The sequence below is a fragment of the Hipposideros armiger genome, unplaced genomic scaffold (genome assembly GCF_001890085.2).
Source record: "Hipposideros armiger isolate ML-2016 unplaced genomic scaffold, ASM189008v1 scaffold_244, whole genome shotgun sequence".
Taxonomy (NCBI): Eukaryota; Metazoa; Chordata; class Mammalia; order Chiroptera; family Hipposideridae; genus Hipposideros; species Hipposideros armiger.
Window position 1 is genome coordinate 519,317 of NW_017731594.1, and position 8,209 is coordinate 527,525.

The window sequence follows — 8,209 nt, forward strand, 5'->3', positions numbered from 1 at the left end:
TCTCAGGCAAGTTCATTCGGATTTAAAGGAAAGTTTATTTCTGTGCTATTTAAATTCCTTGTGAGCTTATAAATAGATATAACGCTCCCTTATAGGAATTAAATAGGAAACAACTTAAAGAAGTGCCCTGGACCTACGTGAAGAAAATGATTCAACTCCAGTGAGGGGCATAAATGAATACTTGGATAGCGAGAGAGACGACATCAATCTGACGAAAAGCATAGGAAGTTTCTAATGAAATGCAGCATGAGGAAAGCAAGCGGGCTGCTGGAGAGCCATCAGTTCCTGATGGGGCTGAGGGGACACATCCAGAACTGCAGGGTGGCAGGCGATGTGTTCATCGCCCTGAGCCGTTTGATGGTCAAACGGAACCCCTTCCCAGGAAAAGTTCTGTATCAGCGCTGTGGTAAGCTCCAGACTGAGGAAGTTCCATTCAGATAGCTTATTCAAACCTCCGGAGAAGGACCAGGATGGGCTGACGAAGAGGGACTAGAAGCAAGAGTGAAAAGCGCAGTGAAGGGCCCTGGGCACCCTGGTTTCAGCAGCTAACCACTGCTGGGCTGCTTTTCCTTTGGTTTTCACTTTAGGCTGCAAAGCTGGGTTTCGGTTCCCCAAGAACTGTTTCCATGGGAGATCATGGTCATTTGGGAGGGAAGAAGTGCTACAGTGCTTACAGGGTAGTTGTGGTAAGAAGCCAGTTTATTTTAGATCTGGCAAATTGGTCTGCATTTCATGGGTCTATGGTTTCTGTAGGGTCTGTGTTTCCTGGATTATACAATAGTTTAAAGTCTCTGGAGCTATCTGTGTGAAGAGCAATTAAACCTATCTATTTGTCAAGAAAAAAAGAAAAGAAAGTTACTTTTTGGAAAAGAGCAGTGGGGGGGTGGACTGGGGAAGACTGCGGATTTTAGATGTAAACGTGTGTCATTGAAAACACGTGCTACAGAGTAACATTGGGCATAGAGGTCAGTGATATATGCCTGAAACATCCTCTAGCGTATGCAAAAAATACATTCATTATTAAAGTGATGTATCAGGTAAGATAACTCTGGCTGCATGAAACAGAAATCTAACTATGGGGAATTCACATTTCTATTTCTCACAGACAAGCCACCCAGAGCTAGAATGAGTACCCTAGAAACTCACCTGGGGTGCGACTTCCTGGCCTCCTGCCCCCGCATCCTTAGCAGGTGGGTTTGCCCTCATGGGGAGAAGATGGTTACCTCACTCACAGGATCCACCCACTTTCCAGGAACAAGGAAGGAAAAGGGTGAGACAACACTTAACAGCAAGGCCACCACTTCAGAAAATGTTAGCTGTCTCAGGCGTAGTTCCACTTTCTGTCTCACGCAACCAGCTACCAGGAAATGAGGCCCCATTGCTCCCGGTGATTGGGTTCCATTAGTCAAAAAAAGGAGAAATGCTTACAGATAGTAATTACAGTGTCATTGAGTGGCATCTTAAATGAAGGATGAATGACTGGATTCTTCAAAGCATCGGGGTGAGACATTTGGCTACGCACTGTGGGGAAAAAACCTAGTTAGAGCTCTACCTCACATATTACAGAAATGAAGATTCCATGTGGATAAAAAAATTGCAATTACCAGGATAAATCATGGGTAGTATTCATGTGTTCATGCAGTAGGGATGCCATTCTACGCCCAAAGCCATGAGCAGAACCCATAAAGGAAAAGATGGATAGATGCGGTTATCAAAACGTTGGAAAGTTTTTGCTATAGCGTCTATGCACCAAAATATCCATGAACATAATTAAACAACAAACTATTTACTCACAAGATTGTTTTCAATATATACTACAAAAGGTAAATATCCTTAATATAAGATTTGATAAGAAAAGAATTAATACAGTAAATGGCAATGGTTCATTAACACAATTTGGAAGAGAAGAGAAAATTAATCAATTGGTACATGAAAATATGCTGTACTTCATTATTAAGCAAAGGAATGCAAATTGACAAGTTACCACGTATTACCCATAAAACTGTCAACTATTAAAAAACCTGATGATATTTAGTGATTGAGGTGATGGGTAATATAGGGCACAAAACTACAAAGTCTGACAATTAAGTTCACGAACTCGTTACACCGATGTTGCTGACCTTTTTTGATATCAGAGGGATTATTCATTATGAATTTGGACCAACTGGACAAACAGTTAACCAAGTTTCCTGTTTGAAAGTGCTGAAAAGTCTGTGTGAAAGTTAGACGACCTGAACTTTTAACAATTCATGGCTCTTGCCTCACGACAATGCACCAGCTCACACGACACTGTCTGTAAGGGAGTTTTTAGCCAGTAAACAAACAACTGTGTTGGAACACTTCCCTACTCACATGATCTGGCCCCAATGACTTTTTTCTTTACCTGAAGAGAAAGGAAGACATTTTGATGACATTCAGAACATCAACGGGAATACAATGACAGCTCTGATGGCCATTCCAGAAAAACAGTTCCCAAATTGCTTTGAAGAGTGGACTAGGCACTGGCACTGATGCATAGCTTTCCAAGGGGAGTACTTTGAAGGTGACCATAGTGATATTCAGCAATGAGGCATGTAACACTTTTTCTAGCATGAGTTCATGAATTTAATTGTCATACCTCGTATATGACTACTAGGAGAAAAAATGGAACTGGTTTTCAGTGGGCAAATAACTATATATATGTATGTATATATTCATGTGTGTGTGTATATATATATACATGTATATATATATATATATATACACACACATATTTATGAATATAACATCTTTATCTTAAATGCCACTGCTAATGCTTTACTCTATGGAATTTTAGAGATCTGTGAAAGGTTTAGCTATGAAATTTTTATCACAATATTACTTAGAGTGAAAGTTGGAGTAGCATAAATATTCCCAATAGGAGATTGGTTAAATAAATTTTGTTATGCAAAAATGCTTTATTCTATCATTATTAATTATGCTAAACATGAAATCTTGTGATATGGAAATACTGTCCTTATATATTAAAAGGAACATACAGGCTAAGAACCATTAAAAAGAGATTGACAGAGAGACTAAGAAGATAGAGACACACAGAGAAAAAGATTCAGATGGAGATACACTAATTAAAAGTAGCTATGTGAAGGGATTTTTGGTGTTTTATTTTGTTTTTAATTATCCATACTTTTTTACAATTAATATGCAATGTTTGTAACAACAGCAGAAAGCAAACATGCATTGTCTCAATCGTGAACAACGTTACACCAAAATATTCACAATGACTGTCTCTGGCCGAGAGGACTCTGAGGCCTTTCATTTATAAGCTTTTCTGTATTTCCCTTTAACAAACAGTCATAACTTCTGCAATCTTAAATACAAACAAATTCTATTAAAACAAAAGAAACCAACGCCGAGCTGCTCTCTGTTGTCTTTTGTAGTAGAGCCCAAGGTTCGTTAGAAGGGTCTGAGCTTGCTCACCGCCTGGCCTGGCTTACCACAAGCTGGCACTCGTACTGTCTTCTCTTCCGCCGTCCACGGCTGGACAGAATCACTTTCATTTCTCTGAAAACAGCCAAGCTCACTCTGCCCTCTGGCTTCCTCCTGCCCACATGCACCTTCCTGGCTTCTCGAAACTCCTGCTACTGGAAAACGCCCCTCACCCATCCCACGCAGCTGGGGCTGGGGCGGCGGGGAGGGGGGATCCCGTGCCCTCTGCGTACCCACATCATTCTGTTGGCTGGTCTTTCTCACTCACTGGCTTCTAAGTCTCTGCAAGGAAGCACTTAATGAGTAATCAACAATTACCATTGTCAAAAGAGGTAATGAGCAAGAGAGAAATGGAACCAGCCCCTATGTATCAGAGGCAGCCATGGACATATCATTGACTTTATCTCAGTGAATCCTAACCAAGATTTTATGAGGTAGGTATTATCATTGAGTCCCTTTTCCAGAAGAGACCAAGGGCCAAGGAATTAAGGAATTTGAATCGCCCTCCGCACCCCCAGCACACAGGAAGTGCTAATAATTACAGAATAAAAGAACACACACAGACTATGGCCATGCCTCTAAAGGTAAAACTAAGTGAAGAATTGAGTTAATTATCTGGATAATTGGAGCACAAAGCACCTTGCCATGAGGATAAGGCCGAGAGTGGAAATAGGAATAGGTTGTCTGTTTTTTTCCTTTTTGTCCTGGTTTATTTTAGATGTCTATGCGGAGTGCCTGGACTCATCTGCACTGAAACCCCTAGAGAATTTTTATAGGTTGAACCAGAACATCATAATGAAATGAACCCTTCTAGGCAGGAAGGCAGAAGCAGACATGAAAGGCGATTTCTCTACATTATTTGGCCTGTACAGAAAGAACCATGATGAGCTTCTAGAAAATGCATTATTGATGTAATGTAATAAGGCGAGCTTTCTTTTTTTCTTTTTTCTTTTCAAATAATGACTTATTTTGTATTAACCGTGGTATGAAACATTGCCGCTAAAGGTTGTTTCTCAGCACAAGTGAATTGTATTTGATTTCATACCCTGCCTTTTCCATCTATTTCAATAGCTCTCATGTTTTGTCAATGAGGCTTTGATCATGTCATTATTGGATTTGTAGTTCGGCATAGATTCAATGGATTCAAGAGGTTTTTCTTCCAGTATCACATCCCTTGTTCCCTATGTTGAGTTTTCATTGATTTCCAAGTGATTCCTGGTCTTCATGCACACCTCCATATTTCATTTATTTCATTTCCTTCTACAAAAAAAAATAATCTTTAATTGTGCTACTGTTGAGATTAAAGATATTTGTGAATAATTAAATATTTTGGTTTTGAAAAGAGCAGCCTGTACATAATGTCTTGAAAAATATTAAAATCCACAGCCCTTATTGTATATGCAAGTTCCAATTGCATGCCAGATTTTTGTTGGAGCACCAGGGCAAACAAAACTCAAAATCCAGTTAAAGGAATTTTATTTAGAATTAAAGGAGAAAGGTTCATTAGGGCTTGACATAACATTTATAAATCTAAAGTACACAAATATTAATGTTCTTCCCCAGATACATTTGATGATTTGATGATAATTTATTTGTTGTCTAGTTAGCATTCAGTTGGCACTAACTTATAAATAACACTGAGCAAATATCCACTTTCTTCCTTTCTACAATGGAAAGTCTCTGGTGTGCCAGGCAGCGTGCTAGACCCAGTCTCTCTGTTCTCTTGACACTTGTGGTCTAGGAGGAAGACAGATAAAAATCACACTGATGAATGTATAATTGCAAACCAAGGTGAATGTCCTAAAGAAAAGAAGCACGGTCACAGGAGCTTCTCTGGGCCGTGACAGTCAAAAGCTATACCTTCCAAACCTTTGAACCGTGGTCTCCGGCACACCAGTGGGATTCCTGCCCTGCCTGACATCAATCACACGGAAACAGTTTCCTTGCTAAACACTTAAGGTGAAAAACTTGCTAGACCTCACCTGGCCTGAATTTTAAAACCCAGTTAGCAACTCTCCTGTTTCTAATGTTGGCACTGTAGCTCATCATAGTTTCAGATTTGATCTAAGAAGTTCCATCTTGGAGGTGGCTTCCCACCAACCAAGGCTTCATTTAGAATGTGAGGTCCAAAGTGTTTGAGCATCCACAGCAAAGGAGCGCGTGGGAAAAACACGGGATGGAATCCTGGGGCGTGTGGCCACAACGGCCAGGCACTGTGGTTATGCAGCAATGCATGGGACAACGCTGACTCATTTCACCATGGCTCACAAACAAACTCCTTTTGAACCATTCCCCTCCACCCCCCGCCCCAAAAGCTTTCATATCAAATGTATACACTTCATTAGAAGCATTAGGAAAAGAGTGATAAAGCAAGGTGCTTGAGTCCATCCAGGAAAACTTAAAGCCACGGAAGGAACTGAATGAGTGGAATGAAAATTAGGTCTTTTGGCAAATATGCGTGGTCAAGCTAGACATTGTACTCGGGAATGATCAACTGGGTTCAGGGACTATGAGTTCATGTTAGATGGTTGATGACTTCACATGGGATAAGTATTGTCTTACCAAATTGCAGAAAAATACATCAGAAAGTTAACTTGTCCAAGGTCACTTGGCTTCTAAGTGGCAGATTAAATTCAAACTCACTCATTCAGAGTTCTTTTGCCACCATCCATTTTATGAGAAAAATGTTGAAATTACAAATATGATGAAAAATCTAGAGTTCATCTCGTGATTGCCGAAAATGTTCACAGAGAGGATCTTAGATGGTGAATAAAAGGTCCTATGTCCTGTCAGAGCAGGGCCACCAACATAATAGGAATCGGGGCAAGCCATCCTTTTTCACAGAGAACCCATTATTTCTAGGGTTAAAAACATGGCCCTTAAAACACCTAAGGCATGATCCACAAAAGCAATGATTGATAAGCTGGACTTCATTAAAATTAAAAACGTCTGCTTTGTGAAAGATACTTAAGAGAATACGAAGAAAAAATCATAGACTGGGAAAAAAATATCTTCAAAAGATACACCTGATAAAGGACTGTTATCCAAAGTATACATAGAACTCTTAAAACTCAATAATAAGAAAACAACTCAGTTAAAAAAGACCTTAACAGACACCTCACCAAAAAAGATATACAGGTGGCAAGTAAGTACGTGAAAAGACGCTCCACATCATATGTTATCAGAGAAATGCAAATGAAAACAATGAGACGCCATTACACACCCATCAGAATGGCCAAAATCCAGCCCACTGACCACACCAGATGCTGGTGAGGAGGTGGAGCCACGGGAACTCTCACTCATTGCTGGTGGGAACGCAAATGGTGCAGCCACTCTGGAAGACAGTGTGGTGGCTTCTTACAAAACTAAACTTACTCTTACCAAATGATCCAGGAATCACACTCCTTGGTATTTACCCAAAGGAGCTGTAAACATGTCCACATAAAAATCGGTACATGGATGTTTATAGCAGCTTTATTTATCATCGCCAAAACTTGGAATCAACCAAGATGTCCTTCAGTAGGTTAATGGATACACAAACTGTGGTCCATCCAGACAATGGAATATTATTCAGCGATACAAGGAAATGAGCTACCAAGCCATGGAAAGACATGGAGGAACCTTAAATGTATATTACTAAGTGAGAGAAGCCAATCTAAAGGCTACAGACTGTATGATTCCAACAGTATAAACAAAACTGCGAGGACAATAAAAGATCAGCGGTTGTCAGGGGTTAGGAGGGAGGGAGAGATGAACAGGTGGAGGATTTTTAGGGTAGTGAAACTACTCCGCATGATAACACAATGGTGGATACAAGTCATTCTACATTTGTCAAAACTCATAGAATGAACAATACCTAGCGAGAACTGTAATGTAAACTATGATGAACTTTGGGTGATTACGATGTATCAATGTAGGTCCATCAATGGGGGTGACAAATGTACCCCCCTGGTGGGGGTAGTTGAAAGTGGGGGAGACCGTACATGTGTGGGGGCAGGGGTCACCTGGGAACTCACTGTACCCTCCTCTCAACTCTTCTGTGAACCTCAAACTGCTCTAAAAATAAAGTCTTTAAAAAATAGGATAAAAAGCAAATGCCTGTGTAATATTTTACTTTATCCATTTCTCCAGTTGATAATCTCTGATCTAGAACCCAGAGGGATGGGTGATTTCATTTTTTTTTCCCCTCAAAGAAATCCTATGGTCTACTCCTTTGCTCTCCCATCTCTTTTCTAGTTTTTAATCCTGATTTCTATAATAATGAGTTACATTTTGACAAATATTAGTTTATCTTTATTCTCCTGTTTCCTAGAAATATATTATCAATAGTGTAATAACAACTTAGTATTTGGGAAAGGGGGAATTTGTAGGAACCTGTAAGAAAGAAAGACATGTAAATACTTACAGTGAAGTAGTTTTCAAGCACTTTACGACATACAGAGAAAGCGTTTAATCCTCACCACAACTCTATACGTCTCTACTATTATCTCCACTTGACATATGGACAAGCAAAGACTCAAAATCAAGGTCATACAGCTCATGTACGCATAGAATTTTTGGCCTGAAGTAATTGCACTGTAACATTGAAATCTGCGGCAATGGGGACAGTCGCTCATCAGTGCCATGAAACGACACAATTAGGAGATCCATTTGAGGTTTGGAGTCAGTCTTCCCTTCGTGTCACCCTGACCCTGCAGGGGCACTCAGGCTGGAGCCGCCCGGACAGCAGAGAAGAGGGTGGGTG